This window comes from Pomacea canaliculata, linkage group LG7 (genome assembly GCF_003073045.1).
Source record: "Pomacea canaliculata isolate SZHN2017 linkage group LG7, ASM307304v1, whole genome shotgun sequence".
Lineage (NCBI taxonomy): Eukaryota > Metazoa > Mollusca > Gastropoda > Architaenioglossa > Ampullariidae > Pomacea > Pomacea canaliculata.
The window spans coordinates 1,817,101-1,834,556 of record NC_037596.1 but is presented as its reverse complement, the minus strand read 5'-3'; the positions used below and the strand labels follow the sequence as shown (position 1 = coordinate 1,834,556).

General features: G+C 38.1%; 1 protein-coding gene across 9 annotated transcripts in view; it reads left to right on the top strand.

The window, feature by feature from the left end:
• The window catches only part of LOC112569471 (A disintegrin and metalloproteinase with thrombospondin motifs adt-1-like), a 595,732-nt gene that overhangs the window by 104,186 nt on the left and 474,090 nt on the right, over positions 1-17,456 (top strand). The window lies entirely within an intron of this gene.

Below are 17,456 nucleotides of genomic sequence, written 5' to 3'. Positions count from 1 at the left end.
CATTTTCTGAAGTTTGAGAACATAGGTTATATCAAATCAAGTTCATATTGCTGAATTGATTTATTTCAAGGCAACTTGATATTGTTTCATCTATTCGAATGAATAAATAAATGCTTTGATTAATGTTATTAGCTTTGTGTTTTTGGCAGGAAGAATGATTCACTATACAACTAGCCTTCCAATTGTTTTGTAGAGTTGTAACTCACGGATCCATAATGTGATCTACTACTTACTACAGCTAGAAACTAAGCACGAGGTGACTAAACAGACCAGCTTCTCTGGCCACGTTAGTTTTATAGTAGGACAAGACGTTGGCCATAAAAATATTACTAGCACACTTTTGCAATCTCGTAAATGCCAATGCAAAATCAGAAATTGCCAATATACGTACATAAGCTTGGTATTCATAAAATAATAAATAATTAGCAACTAATCTCGCTGATTGTGATTTTTCAGTTCATTGTGAGAGGTTCTGCTTTGTGAGTTGCAATCCTTCCTTCTTGCTTGTCGTGCTCGGGTTGAACCCTGTCTTAAGGTTAATAACTTGTGAATTGCTCAAGGTAAAACTCAGAAACTTTCACCGACCACAGTAAGAAACACTGTTTTAACAATTTCCCCAACTTTATCTCAGGTTACAAAAATATTGTTCCAACGAGTTTACATATGGGTTATATATTCTGCATTTCTATTCTGTAAATTTGTTGCTGGTACGCTGGTACGTCCTTCATAAATATGTTGCATCCCCTGCATCATCCACTGCGAATCATTTTCTCTCTCATACCGGTAGTGAAACTTAGTTTCGGGGATTATAGGATAGTTGCACGTGCAGCATGGTCGTCACGAAAACGGTTTTGTGAGAAAGTGTAATCAGAAAATTAAATGCTTCAATGGTTCGAAGCTCTTTAAATATCGGTGATTATATCTGAGTGTAACTTATACTGATATCCATTACACTTTTTCTTGAATAGGGTATGAGAGTCAAAAGATGAAGCAGTTGAATGGACATTAATTCTTTATTCAAAAAAGAGGCACTGGAGAGTCTAGTCACTAATGTTACTGGTTAGTCTGCATGGGTGGGATTTCGTGTTGTATATCTTAAAACCTAGGGTTTTGAACGATATGTACATCATAATAAAAAAAGTATTTGACCTCCTACGAATGATTTTTAGGCAACATAAAGCGTGCATACATGGGTTGACTGTGTGTGTGTGTGTGTGTGTGTGTGTGTGTGTGTGTGTGTGTGTGTGTGTGTGTGTGTGTGTGTGTGTGTGTGTGTGTGTGTGTGGTGTGTTGTGTGTGTGTGTGTGTGTGTGTGTTTGTGTGTTCTATATGTAGTTATTCGGTCCTTAAATTGCTAAACACCAATATAAATCTGAGAGATCTCAACATTTCGTTAAAAGATAGATTATCAAAATATCCAAACCCTCACTTATGTGTAATTTGATTTTATTCCATTCGTTCTCATAGTCTCCTGCTAACAACCCCCGTCTCTACCATGAGACCTGACTATCTCACTAACCCTTACTATAGCCCCTGGTTTATAGAATGTATACTTTCCATACAAAGCCCGAGGTCACTGTCATCACACTTTGAGTTAGCGATGTCTAGATTGCAATAGGATTTGATACCTAACCTCTAGTCACTGTCTTCATCTCATTTTAAACTGTTTTCTAATTGTTAGTTTTGTGTTTCATGAAGTATTTACGTTTGAAGCCTGAATCCTTTTCTTCTCAGTAAGGTCTACACGTGCATAGGGAGCTTGAATTTGGTGGCAAAGCTTACACTTTTGTTGTCCCACACCCATTCACTCTGATCATCGCTGTTCTCGCTGATGTGATACTGAGATAGAGGTCTCATTCTCGTCCTCTTTCATCTTCCGGATGTTGTTCTTATAAAAATGGATACTTGTGCCTGTATATATTCAGATTTGCAAGTCAGTTGGATTAAAAAAAGTAAGCAGCAACCAAAAAGTTCATTTCCCCACCCCCACCCACCACACACAATTTTCATCACTATCATAATTATCATCACCATTATCCGATATGCGCATGTCAATTTTAAATGCACTAAAAAAAAGACTAGTTTAGTCACACAAACAGAAAACTATTTTATTATAGAAAAATGCTAAAGCATATTAAAAATATTAGCCACATAAATTCGCACCCACGAACACACGCACGCTTCCAGTATAAGTTTTATGACGGGAAAAAAAACACTTCCCTAGAGCCTCACCTATATCTGTGTTTACATGTTTCACCCTTCTAGCTGTTCTCAAGTACTGATGGCTACTGTCTTCCGAAAGCCAGCACTCACTGTTATCAGTGTCACAAATAATTTCCTTCTTCCGGACGTTGATGTCCCTGCCACGAAAAGAGTCCTTGTCGCAGGCAACACCAGGTGTGCACAAGCTGGTCAGCTTAGTCTGAACTAGAAATGTTTGCAAACGAGACATGAGAGGCATTAACATATACTTTATATACCGACTTGTCTCTGTGTTGCCATGCTGTTTGTAGGCTTAGTCATAGCGTGGGACATTTCCTTATTTCGATAACAGACCTCATTCCTTAATCCTCCACAATACAAATACTTGAAATAGAGTACATTAAATGGTGCCTAAAATAAGCATACTCAAATGTGCAGCAGAATATTAGGCGAATAGCAACATAATAAAACTTAAACTTGTTCTTCTTGCACTTCCAAACAAGACCAGATGCAAATAAATTTCGAGATCGTGTTATACCGGTAGTAGGCTTAGAGCTGGTTTTTTTCCAGTCCTGGTGACAAGATTTGTACATTTTTTTCAACCACTTTGAAAGAAAGATTGGGTGATAAAGCAAAAAAGGTCTCCTTTACATTCGTCTGTATTTCAAATCAAAATCAAATCAAAACAGACTTTATTGTCTGCCCAGGAGGACAGAAATTTGTCTTTGCTCACATACCCATACAGACATTTAACAAACAGTTAGGAGTAAAATAGTGTTGATTGCACCAGTCCATCAAGGCAGTGTATGTTTATCCTAACAACAAACCTTGGGTGACCAAGGGCCTAAAAGCACTGCTGAACAAAAAGAAACATTTGTTCATCACGGGCAGAAGCCCACGACAGAAGATTAGTACATAGAGAGGACCATGATGCTATCCGTTGGGTGGGCAGAGGCTCTACGAGCATACTAGTTAGTCCGCTTTCAGTAGTTTGCCGGTGGACCAACGAGTGTCGACGAGATTGAAACAGAGGTCGAGTTAGCTCTCGCCATAACCCGATGTGTCAGAATGCGGCTCGTGGTTACATCTTGAGCTCGCTGGAGGGACCTGCCAGACGTCGAGTGTTGATGCTTCCGCATGACGCAAGAGATACGCCGAGAAAGATCTTGGGTGTCCTAGTGGAGGCGTACGGCGAACGGAAAGATGTCGACATCAGTGCCACAGCAACGTGATGAGGTGGTCGACGAATACGCCGCGAAGCTCCAGAATTTAAGTAGGCGAGGTAGAAGGCGGCGCAGAGCGTCGAAGTGGCGGCGATTGACACCATCTCGGAGGACTGCAGCCCGACCGGTCAGGGAAAGTGACTGCCCCCGTCGTCCGTAACAGGATGACAGGGAAATAAAGTGTAGCTGGCCTGACTGGAAAGTGTCCGACGGCGGAGGTTGTCATTTATGGCAGTTGAGTGATGGCGTTGCTCGACACCGGCAGTGAGGTAACGACGGTCACTGACGAGTGGGCACGAGGGCACATACAGGACTTACAGCTAAAACAAACTCAGGAGTGGCGGTGGTGGACATGTTTACGGCCAGCGTCTGAGGACGTTCCTATCCTGGTGGTCAAGGACCTGGTCGATGTGGTCACAAGTGAGCGCAGGAGGCGCGTGTCGCTTCTGCTAGGGAAGAACGTCCTTGATCGGATAATGGACTCTACCGCAGATGTGGCGCAGGCAGTACAGGCAGCCGTGCATGAAGCTCATCTTGAGAAGACATTGTCAACAAAAGGACTGGCTAGGGCCGCTGGCAACACGCCCGTTCCAGGATGCCAATGGGTCTGACGTCCACACCAGCCACTTTCCAGAGGTTAATGCAGACCACCATGCCGAACTGTTTAATTTCAGTCCTTCTTGTGTACCTAGACGATCATTTGGTATACTCCAAGATAAAGGACATTCAACTGCGGGAGGCGCCATACCTTCAGGATGACGACAGTGAAGAGGAAACGCCAGGTGGTATGCTACTCTTCCAAACCATCACCACAGAACTCTTGTGACAATGCCTGTGGTGCCAGAAGTAACAGTGTCTGTGGTGTCAGATGACAGTACCAGAAATGACAGTCCCTATCGTGTCCGAACCGCGCAGATCGCAGCGACTTACCGCGAGACAGGCAACAAACTCGCACAAAGTGTAGGATGAAACAGTTCGTGCGACGCTATGCCATGGCAATATGAATACCATGGATATATTTTTTAGTTGCGGTGATCGGTGACACCGTAGATGACACGTACGCATTGATCAGATTTTATATTATATAAGACGCGGCACAGAGTGTTCACTGGATTAACGCATTTTTTTATAAACTAGTTAAGTTTTCACACAACTTTCGTTTATGGGACCACAAGTTACTATTAAGTTTAACTGTTTTTATATGTTGAAAACAAGAATTAGCAACTTATAATTTTCTTTCATTCTTATAGTGATCACATACTAGAATGCAGTGAAACTCCTGTTTATAACCAAATTGTTGTTATAATCTAGATCCGTTGCAAATCCTTGATCCTGATTGGAAGTTTTCTTTTACGGTTTACAACTTATAAAATGTTACACAGTCCTCGTCAGATGATAGAGTAATTGAAATTTTCACAGAAGAAATAATTTTAGATGCTGAAAAGATACTCTAATTCAAGTAAAAATTATTCTGATATAATATAGAGGACCCTTTAGATATACACATTTCAAATAAACAGTTATTCTGCCAGCCAGGCCTGACGAGAGGGGGGGACAGGGGGGACTGGTGTACCCGGCCCGCGGTTGTCAAGGGGGCCCGGCCTTGGTCACTGGATTTTTCTTTCTTCTTCTCCTTTTCTTTTTCTTTTAAAGAAAGGTCTAAGGACAGAACACCCAAGCATTACACATGCAGAAGTTGAGTTTGAGTGTAGATATTGAGATTCGAATTGTAAACATACATTATATACTGGGAAAATAATTTACGATTACAAGTACAAGGGGCCCGGAGAGGTCGTCTGTCCCGGGGCCCGGGCTGGCTCTCGGCGGCCCTGCAGTGCCAGCCTCTGATCAGATTTGTGTGATCAAGAAGATAGTTACGAGATGAAGCTATAACACATAAGAATTGAGACAAACTTTAGGACAAAATACTCCCGTGCAACTCTTTGACGAGTTCTTTTTGTGAGAGGAATACCATGCAATGGATAGTGCAAAATAGTGAGTATAAAAATATTGTCCTTCAGATTCGTGGAGAGAAAATTTCCACTCATATATTTAGAAGTCGAAGGTGATTATATTTATGACCTTTTGTGACGTGGAACATCATTATTTTTATGACTAAAACTTGGGTCTAATTTAATTTATATGAGCGAGAACACTCCTTTTTGTGTCTGTAAGTCTGTAGTTAACAGACAGGGCCTCTGAAACGGAGAAACGTGTAAAGGTCAGATAGAGTTGAGAAGTAATGGACATGTGTTAAAGTATCCGTGACACCTATATAAAACATATAAAAAGAAGGAGAAAGTTCAAGAAACACACATTCCTTCATCGTTTATATTATCGTACGCGCACAATGGTTGATGATGAGAACAACTGCTGGAAACGCATGACATAAAAGTATAGAATAAAAAGAAAAGGAACATATATTTTGAGATCTTAAGCTGATGTGTGCAGTATTGTTGGCACCATCTGTTTTAGCCACATCATATTGTCATCGCCTCTCGTTGCAATAACAAATATAATGCAAGTTAATTTTCATGTGATACGAGCTCTGGGCACTGATACCACTAATACCACCGTCTTTTTTACTACTGCAATTATTGTCGATGCTGCCGCACTCAGATTATAATGTGAAAATGATACGGGAAGAGTATGTTTTTATATGGCAAATAACCTTTTTAGCTTTCTTTCTATTTTATACACAAACCATCTGTGTGATTTTGTTCTCAAATGCAATAGAAATATTGATGAAGTCACATGACCGAAAGTAAAATTTGTAGTAAGTATATATATTTGTTATCACAGACTGTCTTTAGAAAGTTTCTACAAGTGGAGCCGCTGGCGTCAAGTGGGAGCAACAGGATGTGGCCTCTCGTCTTTCTGCTCTGCTTCATTCAAGGTTTTGGTGTTCATGGTAACAGTGATTGTAATGTATATTAAGAGTACACAAAAACACTTACAGTACACAAGCAGAAATATTTCTGTCAGGAAAAAAATTGTGGGGGGGGGGAGGGAAAAACAGAAAAGATAGATAATGAATGTAAGACTCACTTTTAGTTTTTATTTCGTGCATCTGCAGCTTAATGTGTGAAAAAAAATTGGGGCTTGGAGTGAGGGAAAAACAGAAAAGATAGATAATGAATGTAAGATTCATTTTGTTGTTGTTGTTGTTGTTTTTTTTTTTGTTACTTGGTGGAAGTTAATTGTGTATACATTGAAGATACCTGATGCGGCTACACACTCCAATGTCTATGTCATCCTCTATGTTAGGAGGGGAACGTCTGAAGCTATACACTTGAACAGTAAATGGAACGATATGGAAGAAGCGAATTTTAACATATTCGTTGGTGTGTTTTATTTCTCTAGGGGTCCGATGGACGATTACAACTTATACATCGGACGAGCATAACGCGGGAACAGACGCCGGTATCTTTATTACTCTCCATGGAAGTCACGGATCTTCCGCAGAAATGAAATTATTTAAGGAAGGCGAAATCTTTGAGAGAGGTAGTATAGATGAATTCTATGTTACAACAGATGACATTGGTGAATTGTGCTCACTGAGAATCAGGTCTGACCTTACTAACTATCAATCCGGATGGCATCTCGATAAGATAAAATAGAACTGTAGTGTTTGCTTTCTAAACTTAGTGACTTCTATTTACGATCCTTTTGTCAATAAGACCCCAAGATATAAATGATAATTAATTTCGTAATTATGTGATCCATACCATGGTAACACGCCATCTGCAGGTAGCCGATGATGGCTCGCAGTTGCCATGCGTGACTGCCATATGTATATATGTCGGCACAGTACACGAACAATCTGAGCTTAAAGTACGATGATAATATATACATATAAATATATATGTCTAAGACTGCGCCCTTGAGCTTTAACGGTAGCCACGCTGTCAGTCCTGTATTTTTCCATTCTGGGCCAAAATATTTTGACATGATTGTACCATGATAGAAGTCATAGTTGTAGTCGACATGGCTCAACATTACAACAATATTTCTGCAAGATTTATTTTATTTTGTGGACACATTTCTTGAATCACATCACAGCATTTACGCTAACTGCGGTAGATATAACAACTGATTACCACGGACAGCATTGCTTACTGTTCAGATTAAATAAATTTTGAAAATTTATTAACATTTATAGTTCATTTATTAAATTTCCAATGGCACCTGACACATCGACTGCTATCTTACCTGGTTATCACTTTAGCAATACTACATCCTTTAGGACAAAGACAAGAATGTTTAATGCTTTGTATTAGCCTTTACGAAAATATTTCATAGTATTCATTCGCAAAATGCGTATTTTATGCAATGTTGTTATGTTTGTCCTTTTTGCAAATTTAAATCTCAATGATACAGAAAAGAGAATTCTCAAGGTGTCTAAAGACATTAAATGTCTTATTGCTTATGATATCTTATTGTGATTTGTCGCTAAGCTCGTATCTCCCATACCTATACCAGGTTTTTCTGCTTTTCTGTTGCTCACAGATTGTGGTTGAGGGAACTAAACGGTACACTCCTACCTGCAACTGTTGGGTAGATGGATTTTGGCATGGATCAATCTATGAGTGGAAGGTTGGCCCATGCTCCAAGTAGAAGTAATAAGTATATCCTACTTACCTATCTGAATATATCAGAAAAATATAATGTTAACACACTTTGTAAAAAAGATAAAATTTGTTGCTATGTGTGTTTCAAACTTGGTATATTTAACATCTTGTAGAAGAATGTAGATGTTATCGTAAACTTTCATTAATCCTGTTGCAAATTCACAGCTTGACTAACACTGATTTTGTTGCATAAAAGTATTGTCATGATGTTTTTAACACAATTTTTAATTAACATCAGTCTACATTTACATTTATATACCGTCTGACAATGACTGTTATCAGGTAAACCGAAGTAGGCGCAGACTTTGAATCCGGCACTGACCAACCAGCATAAAGGTATTAAAGCATCATTGAGACACACATATCTATCTTCATTTAGAAATCACCAGGTCTGTCATTCTTGCTGCAATTTAATTATATGTATTTACATTTTTTGCATTATAAAACCTCAAGCTGAAACTATATGCATAAAATACATGTATACATAATATAATGTTACTATCTAATGTAGTCTACAATATATTAAAATATGCAATGTACAGAATAATAATTTCATTGCGAAGACATATTGACATGAATCTGACATTGTTAGTTTGCATATTCAAAGTCAATAAAAGACATTTTAAGCTATTTCTTTGTTTTTTATTCTTTTATTTGATGTTCATCCTGTTTTCTTTTCATGGAACTTACATTGTGTGTGCAGAGTTTATTCACCTGATGGAACACCTTGGTCATCGGCTAAATAAAATATCTGTCAACGTCTACTGTCACTTTGACTGTGTCATGGCACACAATCCTGCTAATGTTTTGCTTACACTTGAAAATCTGTAGAATATTACAACAAAAGTGACCAAAATTATGACAGTTTATCTTACATCCCTTAAGGCACTGCAATGTGGCGATAAAAGCATATTTAATATGAGTCAATATTTGTAAGGTCTTTTACCCCACAAGCAATTCTAAAGCAAACAATTCTACAAAAAGAAAAAGAGTGAAAATAATGTCAAATTTTTCGAAAAAAGTGTTCTAAGATTTTGAACTTTATCGTTGTCAATGGCATCGAAAATGCAAGGTGAAAATAAAAAAGGTGAACCGCAATCATTTGTCTTTTGTGATTTGAAAAAATGTGTCTTTGATTGCTGCTATAGACAAACAACTTATCTCCAAACACATACACACATATGTTGTCACTACATTCCTCTTCCTCTGTTTATGTGTTGTAATAAGACAAACGCACATTAAGTTGCAGATGCACGAAATATCTCTATTTTTTCACAAACACACACTCATACGCATACATACACACACAGCTCGATGAGACACCGCAGAAACAATTGAAATAAACCTTCAAGCCTCTTTATTCCACGTTTCCTAAAGCTCAGTCAGTACATATGGAGAAGTGTGGTTGCTACCAGTAGACCAAGTGCTGAAAAAGTGCAGGTACGGACAAAATTATTAGTGAAATGTTACAAAACTCCAATGAAGCTATTCTTGACTTTTTGCTAAAACTGTTCAACATTTTATTCGAGAAAGGCACTTTCCCATGCGAATGGCACACATCTATCATACTACCAATACATAAAAAAGGAAACATAAACAAACCAGAACATTATAGAGTGGCACTAACTAGTGTTATTAGTAAAATTTACACAGATATATTGAATAAGAGATTGTCAAGATGGGCAGAAACAAAAGAAAAGCTTCTAGAAGAGCAGGCAGGCTTTAGAAGAGCTTATAGTACCATTGACCATATCTTTACTTTGTTTGCTTATCTTAAGCGCTGATTGCCGCGAATAAAATTTCGACCGGTATTTTTAAAGTTGATATCTATTAAATTACAACATACACAATTATCTGTGATACTCCATCTTAAAGCGCATTTTCAAAACATTTACGTGGTATAAATTTTTAAAACTACAAGTTTTATTTACTGGCAGTAAAAACAAATGGATGATTGTAACTGAATGTCACAGGGAATTCACTAATCGGAAAGAAAGTCAATTAGAAATTTACAAAATAAAATTATTTACACGATGTAAAAAAAAAACATAAAGTACCAAAGAAACACAAATGATTTTAGAATATACATTAAAATATAAATGTTATTTTCTTTTTTCTTCTTATTGTCTGTATTTGAGTTCAAATCCATGTAACCCGTAAGCGACATTACTTTGGCACTAAGGAGGATGGTATATGACAACTTGACAAGATACATGAAACAGAAGGTTAAACAACAAGACTGACTGCGAAAAGAAAGACAAACATAGAAAATACAAATTTGAATCGACTTATCACTCTTGACGTTTTTCGTTCTTCGTCCTTGTCGCTTTCGAGCTACTGTCCGCCATTGTGTCAACCGTCACCCTGCACCCTCTTCACGTCGTCGATGTGTGAACACGTGACCCCGCTGAGCGAGCGTGCGGCAGCCTTGTGTGCAGCAGCCAGGGTTGGGACCGGCGAGCAGGGGGTCACGTGACCAGCGGCCTACCTACGTGTACAAGACTACTTACACGTTAATATTCTTCCCTTCCACGCGTTCTGGCTCACGCACGGGTAAAGCCCGATGTCGAAGTGGGCTTGTTTTCAAAAAAATAAATAAGGGAGAAAAAGTTAACAGCGGAAATGACACAAACACAAAGACAACTGAATTTTAAAGCACAGTATACATCACAACTGAAAATACAATAATACTACAGTGTGAACACTAGCCTACATGAACCTCGCACTCAAAACTTGGGTGGAATGCACACGTAGACCGTAGAGAGGAGAGAGTGTGGTGCAAACAAGAGGCTGATTCTCCCAGTGTGACAGGTCTACAATGGAGAAAAACCCACAGCCACTGAAGAAACGCAGCAAGAAAACTTTGACGAACGACACTGTTAAAACCTACGAGTATAATGCTGTAACAAAAGATACACGCTTGTTTTTTTAATGATGAAGAAGCAAGAATAGTATTTAATGATAAGTTTGAACTTGGGCTAAAACATATAAGTCTAGGTCTGCTTTTGTGTCCTGTCTACTGGATAATTTCTTGAGCGGTGAAAGTCCTCAGATTCCCTGCAGTCAAGATAGTGGAATATGTAATGTACCCATGCAAGAAAGAAACATGTTTGTTTGTTAGTAAACACGACAAGGTGAAGGATGTTATTGATCAAGTTCATGCACATTCAGTATCGTGCACCTCTTCTCTCGAATTGAATAATTCAACAATGGATGGGCATGTGCTGATCATCACTTTGGGCTGTGCCAACAGACATACTGTCGTCTGGAGCTCGTCGCACCCGCTAGGTGTGATGGTGTGATGACAGATCCAAGATCAAACATCAGTGTGATGACAGATGCAAGGCATGCATGCCGAAAAAATTCATATCCCACTGATGATGCTACTCTAGGACTGTCGACTCACAAGGTTGTAAACCTTCAACACATCACCGATGGCAGTCCGCACCACGGCAGATCTAACACGGGCGATACCACTCACTTCCTCCAGGTGGGAAAATATCGGCATGTGCGTTTGTCTTATTACAACACATAAACAGATGAACAGGAATGTAGTGACAACATATGTGTGTATGTGTTTGGAGATAAGTTTTGTCTATAACATACACCACAGAAACATTTTTGTCCAATCACAAAAGACGAATGATTGCGCTTCAACTTTTTTATTTTCACCTTGCATTTTCGATGCCATTTACAACGATAAAGTTCAAAATCTTAGAACATTTTTTTTTCGAAAAATAAGACATTATTTTCCATTTTTTTTCTTTTTGCAGAATTGCTTGCTTTAGAATTTTTATTATAACATAGTCATTGCCTGTTGTCACCAGGAGGCCAGGGCCACACGACACAGACTGTGACAGTTCCGGAGGAAGGTCTCTTGTACACGGAGCTGGACTTCACTCAGTGTCGCCCGAAACACAACGACCTCTCAACAGGAAACCAATTACGCCGCCATCGAGTTGAAGCAGTGAAAGCTTAATACAACCTCTACAGCAGGACTTGTACTCACTTACAAGATTCTAAATCAAATTAAAATTAACTTTCACCCCCCCCCCCGCCCCAAAGTTAACTGAAAAATACAAATTTAATTCACGTACACCCCTGATTATGCAAAAAAAGAAAACAACAATAAATTACTTCAATGGAGTTAAAATCTCAAAAAAAATTAGCATGTACGAGGTTAATGAAAGGCTTGCAATGATTCTCTCCGCTCCCCATTCTAGCAGTAAAGAGCATGAAGTGGAGAATAAAACACTGTGAACGTGTATTCACGAAGTAACCACAGCTGCTAAGGGTTCATAAAGGTACTACAAGCTACATCACAGACAGCTGCAGCTGACAGAGAGGAAACTGTGAGGCAACTGCTTTGGACTCGTCGTCACGACACAGGCTTCTACAGGTTGTGCTCTCCTTGACTCTGTTACAGCCACTCAACAAGGATCCTAACAGAAAAAAAGACCAATCTTTCTTTTTCGCTGAAGTTAATTTTTTTAATGACACTACTTTCAACACATTCGTCAAGATGACTAAAACAGTCACCGAATTTTGCTAGGAATTCACAGCTCTACCTCCTCGTCAGGGCGTCACTACTCAGGATGTGACAGACTTCTTGGACAACAACAGCAGCAACAGCTGGAACAAAACAAAAACAATTAACATTAATGGATATCTCCCGCATCACGTAACAACCTGTCCAAACTGTCAAACCGTTAAGGTAACAAACGAGCGATCGCCGAATGTTTCCCACCTGAAGCCATGAGACTGTAGTCAACATCCACAACCACAGACTGGTACAGTGAGAGTAGACTGGTGATGGTGGGGGAGGTAGTGACAGTGATGAGGGCGGTGGTGGTGGTGGAGTTAATAATGATAATATCTGATGTTTTTTTAATCAATTAATTAAAAACCTGACTTTACTGGTAAAAGAGCCACTGAACTATTCTCAGTATCGTGCGCCGTAGAAGGCCTGACTTCTGACACATGATTTTCACTACATCCTCAGCTTATCTACATCCGCTCACTTTTACAGCGACAAGAAAAACAGGAAAAAAACAATTACAAAGTCTGAACTTTAAGTACTTAGTTCCTCTTACTATTTATAGTACAGTTTAAAACTGTTGCTAGGGCGGTATTTGCCGACTTAACAACACTTCAGAACAGAGTTATCGAACAAAACCCAACAATCTTTCTCAAATCATGTTTGTAAAATACCAAGACATACGCACCCACCCTTTCTCTCTCTCTCGATTCCCAGTCACTTAATCCCCAGACACTTAATCCCCGACACTTAATCCCCTAGACTTTTAATCCCTAAGCACTTAATCCCTAAACTAAGCTCTTAACTATAAAAACTATTGTGATGTTTATATGAAAATAATTATTTGAATTTCAATTAAATATTTCGCTGACTTCATATTGATTAACAAAAATTACCTCGCGAGCACTTAAGAACAATTTTCATATCATATTGTTGAAGAACATTGAATTTACTAGCTTATATGAACTTTAACTAATGTTGTAGATGTTCAAATGACGTTGAAGTTAATAGCATGATTAAAAATATTATTAATGTGTTTCGATATTTATTTTAATTGTAAAACTTATTGTGATGTTTAGATGAAAATAATTATTTGAATTGTAATTGAATTTTCGTTGACCTCACAATTTTTATAGTTAAGGGTTTAGTTTGGGGATTAAGTGTCTGGGGATGAGGTGCTTAGGGATTAAAAGTCTAGGGGATTAAGTGTCGGGGATTAAGTGACTGGACACACTCTCTCTCTCACACACACACTTAGCATTGTGGACGCTAGTAAAAATCAGCAGTCGATTTGAAAACAAAACAAAACAAACAACAACTGTCTTTTAACATGACTTTTTAGTCCTAAATGGCTGTAGGGAAATATTCTCACAATGTCTCCTGATTTTCTCAAACGCATAGTACATCTACTTTTGAGAGCGGGATTCTGTATATGTAAATCACATTTCTTGTTGTTGTTGTTATTATTATTATTATTATTATTAATTTTACCACAACAACACAGTGCTGTAGAGTTGTCATGGACAGGACCTGAGAAGGCTAATTTGAAGTGAACAGCTTTACTTTTTTTTATGATTCGGCCCGACAGTCTCTTGTAAACATATAAACTAAAGAAACAGAGCATACCAGTCTCCTGATATTTGTGGAGAGATCAGTTTCCTGCGCTACAAACATCAATTCAAATCCATTTCTAGCAAAAGCATCGCAACCCCCAATTTACTGAAGAATCTTGTTTGCAGGTGTCGCATTCCAGTTTACCTGTAAACACTACACGATAACAAAGACAACAAGTAACACAGAATGCACTACTTTATAGAAATAAATACTGAGGATATTTAAAGAGGTTGAAAAGAGAAATATCACTGCTAGAAAGCTATAGTTCTGACCTATGTAACTATGTAACTATGTAAATATGTTCCTAACCATGGTTGTCGGGATAAGAAAACTACATCCGTAATTCTATTACCTTCGAGTGTATTGTTTCTCTACTTGTATATGTACTTGTGTGTAGGTGTGTGTCATACCTGCATGTGTTACTACAGTTTTTACTAGAAGTAGTTCAAGCAAAAAGTAAAAAAAAGCGATTTGAAGCAAAAGCACACGCGTGTTTCCACTTGACTTTGTATTTGAAGTTCCACTTGAAGTTCCACTTGACTTTGAAGTTGAAGAAATCAGACTTTCTATGCTACACCCAAGCTCCCTCGTTTTAGGAAGCGAAGACATCAACATCAACACAGACACATCCTGCTTGTCTCTCTTTTACAAGTGTTGACGGATGTTGGCCTCAGCCCTTAGTGTCAGGCTTTTATCAAGATCACAGACATCTCCATCCATTTACGCGGTCTTCACAGAATTGTAGGTTGTGTGATTGTAAGATGTGGCCTCAAGAGCCATTTAAAGAACTGTTTACACAAAATGTATTTTTCTTATCTTGGCTTAATTTGGTGTGAGAATGAAAAACTAAGAACGACCGTATGTTAATACCAATTACCCAATCTATAGTTCTGTTGGTGTATTAAAAAAGCTAATGAAACAGTCATTCTCTATGACTAGAGGTTGAAATATCAATCCCACCTAGGTTCTACGCATAGCGGGTTATTTTATTTATTTTGTTTTACTACAGCACTGTATTAATGTTTTTAATGAAAGTAATAAAAGAAAGTACACAAGAAACTAATCTTAAGATAGATGGTCGTAATGGGTGCCTGTTTTAGTGATTTGGGGTCAGGCAGAAGAAACTTTGGACAACAAAGACAAAACACTTCTAAGCTCTCAATATTTTTCACCATGTATGGACAGACCGCTGGTAAACACTCTTTACTTTATCTCTGGTCCATCGACATCCGCTTCCACTTGTCTGGTCACATGGCAAACACGATAACAAGGACTGAAACATCGCCACTTCTATATTGTTTGAAACTGTCATGGTCTTTCGAATATGTTTATTCAAACCGAAAGATTAAAATAAATCATAACCTGTTAGTATATATTTATAGAGAGAGAGACATAAAAATATCTTTTTACTACAAATGCAAAGAGCTTGATTTATTTTGAGTTGTAATCAGACAATCTATTCCGTTATTGAACGAAAGAAGTCCATGAACTTTATTTTAAAAAAAACAAAAGATAAGCTTTTCTTTAACATGAATAAGTAGGAGTAGCCAACGATAAAGTTACAAGCAGAAGTTAAAGTTAAAACTAAATCTTGGTTGGTGGCAATACGTTGTTTATTTCTTCTGTATAGGGTTAGATGAAAATACTCATGACTGGAGTGATGCACAGTTCTATAGTCTCAGAGTTGAAGCGGGTAGTGTTCCAGCTTTCTTCATCTGTATCATGGATCATACTGCTAGAGAAAACATAGAGTAGTACTTATTTTATGCTGACAATCAACTCTGCAGTTAGTGTGTGGGACTGTCAGGCAGATGAATTGTGATCTGACCTCACAACCGTTCAATAGAGAATAGGTATCTTAAGGAAAGTGTAGGCTCTACCGTTCCAATGAATCCAATACTTGAAGAACACCTTTACTATTTAACTGGCTGTATAATGTTTAATTGTAATAAGGATTAATGTGATATTAATGACAAAATGATCAGTGATATTGCACCGTGTGGGATTTTTGATAAATTGTTTCCTGCTTGAAGCTTAGCTTCGTTGTTTTTCAAACTGTTTCAATGACATTTTTTCCCCATACTTTTTTCTGCTTTTCAAATGTAGGCTTCTAATGTGGAGAAGGCCAATCTCCCCCCGCCCCACTACCTCTCTGTCTTCTTGAGGACTTGGCAAGTGGTTTTACACAAGTATCCTATAGCTGGTACAGAGAAAGTATATCATATGTGTGCGTCTGTGTGCGGGTGTGAATGAAAAGAGAGAGGGAGATGATGAGACAGGGTGAGTGATATTTGTTTGAGCATACCGTCAAAAATAAGGAATTAAAACTTATTATTTATTAAGATCATAAAGTGCATTAAAAGAGGGAAATTCAACAACAAGAAATTTATTGAAAACAAGTGTAATTTATGTGATATGAATCGAAGAAACTGGTCAGACACTAGTCTTTATCATCAATGTTTTTATAATCAGCATTTTATTTCAGATTATCAAACAAATCTTAGTTTCAGTTCATATTGTTTAAAGCTACACAAACGAATCTTCGGAGGATAAAAAGAAGATATATTCCACAGGTTAGTGCTTTCGTTTAATCAGTGTATTTCTGTCTGCCTGTATCTGTAGGAGGTCGGCAATATATCGTAGTATTTACTTACCTAAACATGAACAGTTTATAATTGGTTGACCCTGTTTAGCTTAAAAATGAACTGACTCAATCAATTATCTTAAAAGTGATGTTATTATTCATAGTTTTGTTGTTATTGCTCTTGCTGTTGTTCTCGACAATTATTTTAGCGCGACAGGACTCGAAGCAATGTTACACTTGCGTGGGAGAAGTCTGAGCAAATAAGACAATTCACAAACTGCGATGACTGCCATTATTCTTGCTGCTTGTCTTCTCGCAATGTCTCGGCTATAAATGTGGTGAGACAACTTGTGAAGACACGGGGTTAGTTTTTGGCGACAACGATCAAAAACGATCGAAAACTGTAGAACAATTTCGTTATTATTTGATTTTTTCACGGTAAAGTCGTAAAGGTCCTGGAAGATTTGTAATTTAGAACACAAAATAAATTGAAGTGAAAGAAAAAAATGTACGACGCACTAACATATTATTGTCGTGACAATCGTCACATCCTCAGACAACAAAAACCTGAGCGATTGTAGACAAGACCATCTGGAAGCCATGCCTAAGCCCAAGACCACTCAACTCTGAGCAACATGGCAAATAAAGATATCAGTTCTTTATAT